The following is a 12,097-nucleotide window of genomic DNA, read 5'->3' on the forward strand; positions in this document are numbered from 1 at the left end:
AGTCCCTACCTAATAGGTTTACCGGACTTGAATCACATACCACAATTCGATGCATGTCTCTGAAATTTCCAATATTCACTTCTATTGGTGTCGTGATCGCGGTCCTAATCTGCGTATTTGATACTCCTACAATTTGGATAGTTTCTCCCGAGAGGGGCAGGTTTGGAATTTCTGCTGTTCTCAAAGTAGAACAGGTAGCACCAGTGTCCACTAAGAAAGTAATATCATTGCCTTGAACCTTCCCATCAATAAATGGACCTGACTGATCTACCGCCAAGGATGCGCCATGCACGCATTCCTCCTCCCCCCTCAGGCACCGTCATTGCACAATTTCCAATTCATCAGCATCACTCTGCATCCAAAATTGTTGAACAGTCTGTGTATTCTTACCACTTTCTCCGCGGAATCCGGTGTTCTCACTGTATTTCTGCACCTGAGCATTCAGATTGTTGGGCAAAGGGGCTTGAGGCACCAGTTACTGACGAGTAACTATCTGCTGCTGCTGCTGTTGCTGTTGGTTCACAACCACCCCATTCTGCATCTGTGGATTTAAAATTTGATTTACCCCATTATTCTGTTGAATGTTTCTACACTCATTCTTCCAATATCCAAGCTTTCCACACCCATGACAAGGATATCTATCTCGCTTCCTCTCTACTCATTCTTCCTTTTCCTTTGTTCTCATTCAAAACTTGACCACTCTGATTCTGTCCATTCATCTGATTGTCAATCTGGGAATTTGAATTTGTTTCTTGACGTTCTGCCCTTTTCACTTGAGCCCAGATCATTTTCTCTTTTAACTTTTTATGCTTTGCATCAATTTCATCACTGCAGTATTTGGCATACTTTAGAATGTCATCGATCGGCTTGCTTTGCCAACAAAGCATATGCTGCTGATTCATCTGACTTATTTCTGATCTTAATCCATAGACAAATCTATACACAAAATGTCCCATATCTTTATCACCAATATTCTCAAATCCACTATACTGTTTAAACACCTGCAGTAACCTTTCATAATAGGCATGCACTGACTCTTTAGGTTCTTGCGTTGGTCAATCTATTTTAAACCAATCTGTTTCTGTTGGACTTGGCCCTTTTTGCAGGGTCATTCCTAAACTTTGTGCCTCTACTGTATTTTTTCGGACCTGTTGTTGGCTATTTTATGACTCTGGGCACTTTACCACTGCTAATCAGTGCTAAAGTGCATATGCTCTCCCTATTGTAAATTGATATATGGATTAGTGATTCCATGATTGGCTGGTTTGGTTTATTTGTCAGACCCTAGTACAGTGCACCAGGGGTGCCCAGGGCTTGTAAACCAGATGCTGCTGGTGGGCTTGCAGCACTGGTTGTGCCACCCACAGAAGCAGCCTGTAAAAGTGTGTCTCAGGTCTGCCATTGCAGAGCCTGTGTGCAGTCTGATACTGCCATGCTGAATGGGCATGTGCACCCACTTGCCAGTCCCTAAACCTTCCCTTTTCTGCATATTAGTCACCCCTATTGTAGGCCCAAGGGCAGGGCGCATTGTAAGTATAAGGTAGGACATGCCCTGGTGTGTGTGGCATGTCCTAATAGTGAATTACAGCCATTTTCGTTTTTCACTATTGCAAGGCTACCTGTTCCCCATAGGCCAGAATGGGAAGTTTGATTATTACATCTTATAATCCTAACTGACTCAGGGAACTAGGTAGAAATTTGAGTTTAGTATGCCTGAACTCAGAATGATAAAATGCATCTTTTAGTGAAGTTGGTTTTAACATTCTGTTTGAAAATACCGTTTTTAGAAAGTAGGTATTTTCTTGTCTAACCATCCAAGCCTGCCTCTGCTAGGTTGTGTATTCCTTGTCTGGAGTTTGAGTGACAGGGGCCGGGGGATTCCAGGAGACAGGGTGCGTCAGCACAGGACTGAATAGAGAGATCTGCATGTAGATGGGTGGGAGGAGTTGCACCTGGGACCTGAATAGGGCTGTGCCTTCCCTCCACAATGCTGGCTCCATCTCCTGTGGTGCATCTGATGTCCCTGGCCTGCACTGTGAAAGGAAAGAAGGAGTCATGTAAACAGAGTGCTCCAGGACTGACCAGAACTGGTTTGGACTAGGCAAAGGCCTCTCTGCCTTCAGACAACAAAGAGAAACTGTGTATAAAAAGGGGGACCCAGACCCCAGAACTTTAGATCACTTTGGGAAACGAGAAGAAACCTTTGCTGAGGAGCGGAACCAGAGAGACTGAGGAGAGACTATCCCTAAGCTTGAGGGGTTGGCCTGCAGTGGTTGCCTGACTGCCAAAGAGAGGAGAAAGGAACTCTGTGTACTTTATTCAACTTGTGAAGGGTCTCCAAGGGCTTGAGAAAAGAGCTTGCCTCCTGCTGAAGTCTCATGGACAACAGACTTCACCCACCAGCTCCCCAAGAGTTCTTTGGAAGTGCATGCTGTTTTGCAAGGCGTTCTGAGGGACTGCGTATCGCAAGGAGCTGGAAGCGTGACTCATGAGCAAGAAGCGTGTTGCCGCACTGCCGCAGTCGCTTCACAATGAGAAAGTGCCTCGCATCGCCGGAGAAAAGGATCGACGTCGCATCAGACGCCGCTGCATCACCGGGAAGCGTGTCGCAGGGCCTGTCGCGGCTCGCATAGTTGCCGAAGCCCCTCGCATCGCCGGAGAGAAGGATCGAGGGCACATCAGACGCCACCGCATCACCGGGAAGTGTGTCACAGGGCCTTTCTTGGCTCGCATCGTTGCCGAAGCGTCTCACCTCGCCGGAGAAGAGGATTGACGTTGCAGCAGATGCTGCCGCATCACCGAGAAGCGTGTCGCAGGGTCTGTCGCGGTCCGCATCATGTCGCATCAAGAAGAAGACACCATCTTTGTTTCATTGCACTGGAACTTCATCGCATCACGGCGTTGCGTGCCGCATCGCCAAGGAAGCGCAGTAAGAAATCGACGCATCACCTCCCCTCGCAGAGAAGTACGGACGCATCCCCTACGCAGCAGTAGGGACCCGATGCATCACCGTTCTTGCGTGTAAGGAACCGATGCATTACCTTCCCTGCAACACTTTCGTTGTATAGCGTTATGCATCTTAAGGTACATTGAACTCAAAGTTTCGCAATTTAACTTCTAAAGAGAACAAAGCTAATTCTGCCATTTTAAGTACAGTATTGTGGATTTTTGTCGTTTATGGTCTTGTGTTAAATCTATATTAAGAATACTTATTTTTTTATATACAACTTGTGTGGTGTCCATCTGTAGTGTTGTCACAAGGTTACTGTATGTGTTCACAAATGCTTTACACACTGCCTCTGAGATAAGTCTGTCCGCTCGTGCCAAGCTACCAAGGGGGTGAGCAGGGGTTATTTTGGTAGTGTACCCCCTTACCCTGACTAGACGCAAGGGCCCCTACTTGGACAAAGGAACCTACCTCTGCCAACTAGAGACCCCCAAATCTAACAGTTTCCTTAGGGGGAATTTTCCCTTTCAGAAAAGTAATCACCTGATTGTACTTTTTCATTACTTCCTCTGAAGGTGCTCCTGTTCTCGCATCTCTAGGATATTCTTCAGTGGGCCAATCAACTGTAATCTTACACTCCGTCCATAAATCTGTGGGTACCACTATATCAAACAAACCATCCAAATCTTTTAACAAAACCTTTGATGCTTTGAATAATCTCTCCACCTGTTTATACCATTCAACAGGTTTCTCTCATTAACCTTGGGAAGTCATTTGTAAAAGACAAAATATCCTGTCTGCTCCATGGAACATGAACTTATCCACCACCTGGAACTTCTCTCATCGGACACATCTTTTCAACTTGTTCTACTTCTCTCATCGGAAATGCAGATAACTCTTTAGCAATCGCCTTCCCTCTTTTCTTAGTCCATCTGCTTCTCCATCGATCTACATCTCCCCATTTCTTTAAAAGGTGTATCAATTCCTTTATTTGCAATCTCCTTCCTAACACATTCAAACTTTCTAAGTCCTTTTCAGTAAACTCTGCTTTATAGTGCTTCTGCAGTACTTTTGAATTTTCTATATCTATCCCACATTCTAAGGCTACTTCCGCTATTTTTTCATGCAAATTCTTTGCCCTCCAGATTATACTCTTACATAGAAATAACAACTCTTCATCTTCATATCAACCCAATCTATCAAGACCTATTGTACCAATGATCATTTCTTCCAAATCCACCCTTAATTTACTTACATCTATATTTTTTGGTTTCTTCTTTTCTAATCCTTTTGCCCATTCCTCTAGATCTTCAGGAGAAAATCCAGTGGAACTCCCTGCCAATGGAGTTACAGTTGGTACTTTTCTGTTCACAATTGTGGGCGAATTTCTTTTTGGGGTTTCTGTCAATATTTGGTAGATCCATTAATAAAACATTTGACTAATATTCACTAATTTGATCATCTATCATAACTATCTCCTTTCTGGCCCTATTCTGCGAGGATGCTACAGTTTGGGATTTTGATGTACCTCGTTTGTCTCTATACAATGGAATCACAGGACCAACTGTTATGGGTATTGTCAGAGCTTCTGCATTTAAGCCTAACTGATTTATCTTCTGAATTATCTCTTCTTTGGTTTTATTTAATGGCTCTCTTTCTTTTTCCTGTGATGCTCGAATTACTGTTGGATCATATAGGACTTGTGGGACCAATGGAGTTCCCATCATTGGGGCACTTAGAGTGGTATCTCTAGCAGTTTCCTAATAAGGCGGAGGTCTCTTTATCAAAATGTCCTCTAATAACTCATCATCAGATTCATTGCACCCTATCCCTGTCGTACCCATATGCTTCGTTTTCTTCTTACATTTATTCCTTTCTTGATCATCAGCCACTAATACTGAATATAAACCCTCGGTTACAACAGCCCTTCTCAGTCTTTTCATCTGATCTCCTTGAGTGTCAAATGGGTATCTGGGTAAAAATCCTCTATTGTTTTTCATACCTCCTCTATATTTCTCGCGTTCAAATACCTCAACTTCCTATTCTTCCAAAGCCTCATACTGTGTTAACTTAGGATTTGGTTCCAAGGAGTTCATCCTGTTTCTCAAATTCTGAAGAACTCTTACATTAAAAGTACCATGTTCTGGAAAAGCCAAAACACCGTCATCCTTCGTATACTCTACCCAATTTTCCAACCATACACACGTATGATATCCGCTTTCCATCATCAGATATGAAGCCGGTGTAGTAGGAGGTGGCATAAGAATTCCCTCCCTAGTTATTACGCGCTTTTCCTCCTTAAAGAAATTCTTGATCTTGTTAATCAACGTCATTTTTCTTTGTTCTCTTATTTAACTCACTCGACAATTTAAAACTCTTTCGTATTTTTACTAAACTTTTTATTCAGCTCTCGTCCAATGCCAGCGCAACTCACACCAACAAACCAGTCAGAGTTTGCTACGTATTTTCGTCCTCACCCAATACCAGCTCACTACCGTTCTATTGACCAATCAGACATTCTAAACACACCCTCTTGTCTGATGAATGCCAGCACGGCTTTTGTGACGTCAGTATTACTCTCTCTACTGACCCTCCCTTTACAATCTGCAGTGTCCTCACGCCCGCTGCTTCGACCAATACCAGCGCACCTTTCTGTGACATCAGTACAGCTCCTGCTACTGACCCTCCCTATACAAATTAATACAACAATGTCTGTTTTCGTTATAAAAATTATTGTGAGTAACAACGTAAAAACAGCGCTACTCTGTCTGCTCCACTAAACCAAAGATAGTTTCTTCAGGCGCCACAAAAGAAAAATTCCTTCATGTCACTGTGAGTAAAAACCCCTGTTTACTCTTCACTCAAGCTCGGAGAGGACATGTTACTCCTCTAGGGATACTCATCCTTCGGGTAAGGCCAAGATTTCACAGGCGGAACCTCTGCTTTCAATAACACTCTACTTTTATGCGATGTAGTCCCTACTGTAATACTGCCAGCCCTCCGTAGCTTCTCAGTATTACGACAACAGACTAGTAACCTTCTGCAGTGTGACTTCCATTTATCACACTCTTCCGAATTCCATTCCCGGGATTCCCAGGTATCTCTGTACCTGTGCTTCCAGACAACATAAAAGGCGACACTAACTCTTTATGTTAAAACATATAGTCAGATTGTCATAACAATAGTCAATAGTCAATGATCAATAATCACCAAACTAATCGATAATAACCATCATTCTGCTACCAGAAAAACTGATCCAGCGAAAGGCCAGGATAAACTTTTCACAAATCAAAAAATCAGTTACAATGGGCCCATATACGCATTTGAATTTCCTGACTGTTTCGCTGGGGGTCAAGTTTTATTTCCTTCGATCTGAATTTAGTCTATGTCTTATTAATCTTCACAGATCAATACTCTTCCTTTGGTCAATGGACTATTAGTCGAGTAGTTGATGGTGATATTAACAAAATTCATTAAAACTTTCTTATTATTTTGAAGTAAAATAATCACAGACTCCAGGTATGATTAATTTTTTATCTAGTAATTCAATCAAAATGAACGCTCATTTGTACAGATTCACAGTGCAACTTTCATGGGAGAGAAAAATTAATGTATCAAATTTCATTCAAAATACAGACTCTTTCAACAACCTCAAATGCATTAAGAGTGATAGATGAAGAGACAAAAGACACAATATAATCATCCTTAAATCTTTAACTAATTTTTTGTTTAGTAAACCCTTCCCACTTAATTTATTCACTTCTCATGACTCTTCCTGTTCCCATACATCTCACGCAATAGATAGATACAAATGTTATATAATTTCTTCAGTTGAGGTTCTTTTTTCAAGCTCTCGTCCATGGGTTTTGGCAGGCGACTAATGTCCTGGTCAGCGGGTCACCCCGGGTCTTCAATGCGCAGATTCAACTTTCATTACATTTCACCCTCCATCTTTCTTTCGGTTTAGCATATCAGGCCCAAAACGCTCACTATTAACGAAAGAATCATAAACAGATGTTAATTTCTCAAATATGTTACTACCACTGTTTACCTCCCCCTTCTACTATATCACGTGTTATTTCTTCTTTGTTAAGAAAGCATATGCAGCAAGAAAAACTTCTTTTAAGATTTGGGCAAGCATATGCCAGACATGCGGTACTTTGAGACCTGCAGTTAGCAACTCTTTGCACATGTGTGAGAGTTTCCCCCTCAAATGGTTAATCACGTGATTACTTGCACAGGACAGGTTTGCGCATGCGCAAAGCGATTTTCAGTTTCAAGCGGGATTTTAATTATGTAGCGAATTATTCTTTGTTATGTAAGCAAGCAAAAAGCCTTTTTCCCCGTGTATGAATGTTGTATGTATGTTAATTTTCATTTATCTATGATTTCTACTTGTTAGTGTCTGTTAACAAGAGGTTGATCCGAGCAAGTTTCTTTTTCTCGAATCCTTGTTCCATTAACCTAACGCAGACCCTTGACTTATGCAATGTATATGCCCCAAGGATTGACGATAAGACTCTACCTAGCATTCTTTACGCCAACGATGTAGTGCTAATCAGCCACATGCATGTGAGAATGCAACGCCTCTTAAATACTCTCCATAAATACTCAAAAGATACATTCTTGGAAGTAAACCTGGAAAAAAACCAAGACAATGTTCATAAAAAGCCCAGATCTTGCCTACGATTATGATCCAGCGCGAACCCAATATCTGGGCAGGGATTAATACTTACAATATCTCAAAAATGACCCATACACATTCACCCATATCCCTGATGCGCTGTGGTCAATTTGTTTTCAATAATTTCAGTTTTCAATGTTGTTTATTGTTTCATAGTCAACATCTCATATATACATATATATATATATATATATATATATATATATATATATATATATATATATATATATATATATATATATATATATATATATATATATATAAAATCCTTGAGGTTGCCCTACATGAAGAAGCCACTGCTGAGAGTTAGGTGCCTTTATTTGAAGTTTTACAGCACGGTAAGTTAGAAAAATCCATCTGCAATAGTCAAAAGCCCAACGCGTTTCAAACAACTGAGTGTCCTTGATCACGGGCAAAGAACAGGAAATGGCAGGCACTGATGAGAAACACCTTGATAAGTACATTCAAGACCCGCTTATATGGGCGTATGCCGCATGGCCTTCTGGTGCTTGTAGTTTCTCACCTTTAGCCCCAGTGGGTGCCGCCACAGCCTGCTTTTTAATCCTTAATATTTCCACAGTGGGTGAGACTGGAGTTTAAAACTTCTGCAGAGCTGTTATTCATTAGTCTTCAAAAGCGGCCTCTCTGCTCCTGTGCGCTCGGTGATCCCTGATGCAGGATCTGCAAAGTATGCAGCGGGCATCTTCGCGGCCGAGCAAAGCCGCTAAACACAAAATCCTTGAGGTTGCCCTACATGAAGAAGCCACTGCTGAGAGTTAGGTGCCTTTATTTGAAGTTTTACAGCACGGCAAGTTAGAAAAATCCATCTGCAATAGTCAAAAGCCCAACGCATTTCAAACAACTGAGTGTCCTTGATCACGGGCAAAGAACAGGAAATGGCAGGCACTGATGAGAAACACCTTGATAAGTACATTCAAGACCCTCCTATATGGGCGTATGCCGCATGGCCTTCTGGTGCTTGTAGTTTCTCACCTTTAGCCCCAGTGGGTGCCGCCACAGCCTGCTTTTTAATCCTTAATATTTCCACAGTGGGTGAGACTGGAGTTTAAAACTTCTGCAGAGCTGTTATTCATTAGTCTTCAAAAGTGGCCTCTCTGCTCCTGTGCGCTCGGTGATCCCTGACGCAGGATCTGCAAAGTATGCAGCGGGCATCTTCGCGGCCGAGCAAAGCCGCTAAACACAAAATCCTTGAGGTTGCCCTACATGAAGAAGCCACTGCTGAGAGTTAGGTGCCTTTATTTGAAGTTTTACAGCACGGCAAGTTAGAAAAATCCATCTGCAATAGTCAAAAGCCCAACGCATTTCAAACAACTGAGTGTCCTTGATCACGGGCAAAGAACAGGAAATGGCAGGCACTGATGAGAAACACCTTGATAAGTACATTCAAGACCCGCCTATATGGGCGTATGTCGCATGGCCTTCTGGTGCTTGTAGTTTCTCACCTTTAGCCCCAGTGGGTGCCGCCACAGCCTGCTTTTTAATCCTTAATATTTCCACAGTGGGTGAGACTGGAGTTTAAAACTTCTGCAGAGCTGTTATTCATTAGTCTTCAAAAGCGGCCTCTCTGCTCCTGTGCGCTCGGTGATCCCTGACGCAGGATCTGCAAAGTATGCAGCGGGCATCTTCGCGGCCGAGCAAAGCCGCTAAACACAAAATCCTTGAGGTTGCCCTACATGAAGAAGCCACTGCTGAGAGTTAGGTGCCTTTATTTGAAGTTTTACAGCACGTGGCACCCAATTTTGGGATGATTGTTGTTAGACTACCAGTCCCAGAATTCCGTGAATGATAATCAAAAAGTAATAACATAACATAGATGATGGGAATTGCTGGTGGTCGTTTGCCATTTCAATTTCAACACAGCTGCCTAAGGAAGGGCTCATGGCTTGAAACGCGTATCAGCAACAGATTGTAGAGGCTGTCATTTGGGACCTGTGCTATCCTGGGTGTGCCTCCACCTTGCGGGGTAACGTTTCAAAACATATATATATATATATATATATATATATATATATATATATATATATTCACAGAAAAAACCATAGGTTTCAGGCACGTTATAGTTAGGAATTAGCATTTAAAAAACCTCAGAAATTCACTGAAAAAACCATAGGTTTCAGGGGTGTTATAGTTAGCTGGACTTTTCACTTGTACAAAACCATTGAAATTCCCCCGTTATAGTTAGTTCAGCTAACTATAACTCGCGCGCCCGCAATGCACTGCTGATGACGTCACATATTACATCACTCATGACATGGTCAGTGACATCACTCATGACATCACTGATGACATCTCAAATGACATCACTGATGACATCACTGATGACATCATCCAGTGAATGTGTGTTTTTCTGAAAATTAAATATGTTTTATATATGTATATCTCAAGGTCGATGGAAGAATAAATGGGTATATAAGTGTCTAAATGGATGATTTGTTTTTGAAAAATTGATTGTGTAACTGACTGATTAAGTGTATCATAGTGAATACATGGCTTAGTGAGTAATGTTTAAATATGTAAATATCTGTATCAGTCTCTCACTTTGTGTATAAGTGGCTGCATGGGTTGGTGAGTAGCTACATGGGTGTCTATATAGGTTATTAGTTGGTTTTTTGAGTATCAGTCTGAGTGTCTGCATGGTTCGGTGGGGGGTATTACGTAGTGCATAGGTGCATGAATGAGTGACTCACTGTTTGTATGTGTTGAACACAGCATGTGTGCAGGACTGTATGGGTGGATGAGTGTGTGTATGGGTGTGTTAGTGAGTGAATGACTGTCTCAATAGTGTCTTTATGAGTAACTACATATGTTTTAAACTAGTATATGTGACTATTGGTGTATATATGTGAGTATATGTGAGAGTGAGAGATTGAAAGAGTTCCTGTATGAATAAGTATGTGTTTCTATAAGTGATTGTTTAAAAGACTAAGTATGTGTAAGTTTCCGTAGAAGTAAGTATGGTGGTGTGTGTATAACTGTATATGCAAGTAAATGTATGTTTGATTCTTTATTAGCATGAGTGACTATGTGTGTGAGTAACTCTATGGATGAGTGGCATTGTGTAACAGGATGTATAGGTGTATGAGTACATATGAAGAGTGAGTACATGTATGAGTGACTGTATAGGACTGTTGGTGAATGAGTGGATGTGTATGTGGATCTTAGAATTACTGAAGAGGTTGTTGTAACTGGTATTGGTATGTCCATTGTTTTGAAAATTTTAGTCTCTATTTTTGAATGTGTGTATCAAAGGTTATATTAGGGTGAGAGGAGGTCTGCCACTCTATCACAAGGATGATGTCATCAGTGATGTCATCAGTGATGTCATTTGAGATGTCATCAGTGATGTCATGAGTGATGTCACTGACCATGTCATGAGTGATGTAATATGTGACGTCATCAGCAGTGCATTGCGGGCGCGCGAGTTATAGTTAGCTGAACTAACTATAACGGGGGAATTTCAATGGTTTTGTACAAGTGAAAAGTCCAGCTAACTATAACACCCCTGAAACCTATGGTTTTTTCAGTGAATTTCTGAGGTTTTTTAAATGCTAATTCCTAACTATAACGTGCCTGAAACCTATGGTTTTTTCTGTGAATTTCAAAGGTTTTTTAAATGCTAATTTCTAACTATGCCTACAGAGATAGGACATGTGAAGAAAGAAGAAAAAATGCACAGAAAGAAACAAAAGAAGTGCAGAAAGAAGCAACAGAAGTCCTCAAATACGAAGATAAGTGCAGGAAGAAGGATAACGTGCAGAAAGAACAAAAAGAAGAGCAGAAAGAAGCCTTGTTGCAAAATCATCCTGTACCCTCAACTTTTTCAGACGGATACTGGTGGTAACTGAGTCTGACTAACCAGTCCTAGAGCCAGTGCTATGTTAAAAGACACTTAGAATACAGTGAAAACACCTACATACACTAGGGAACATTATGCGTTGGGGTCCCCCTGTGATTAGCATGACCTCCTCTGTAAGCCCCTAGTGTATAATAGGGCATGGGGATTAAAACTACCTCTTAAAACAGGCCACAGGGCGTTTTTGCACACGTTAACTCAGGCCCCGTCCCCTCCCTTCACCACTGTGTGAACACGCCCTGTGTCCATTTTTAGTTGGGAGATTAAGTTCATTTGAATCCTGAGGGTCCCTAGGGTCCAACTAGCCCACTAGGTACCTCCAGTAAGTGCCACAGAGCTGCGTTGCAGAGAGGTGTAAAAAATGGCACGGCCTGGACCACCTCTCTGCAATGCAGCTCAGTGGCGCTTACTGGAAGCACTTGGTGGGCTAGTTAGCCCCCAGGGGCCCTCAGTATTGAAGGGAAATTATATCCCCAATTTAAAACGTGCCATAGTGCGTGTTTGCACACGTCACCTCAGGCCCCGTCCCCTCCCTTCACCACTGTTCTAAGTTGAGAGATTAAGTCCCCCTGAATCCTAAGGGTCCCTAGGG

Source organism: Triturus cristatus, chromosome 12 (genome assembly GCF_964204655.1).
Source record: "Triturus cristatus chromosome 12, aTriCri1.1, whole genome shotgun sequence".
In the NCBI taxonomy this organism is placed as follows: Eukaryota; Metazoa; Chordata; class Amphibia; order Caudata; family Salamandridae; genus Triturus; species Triturus cristatus.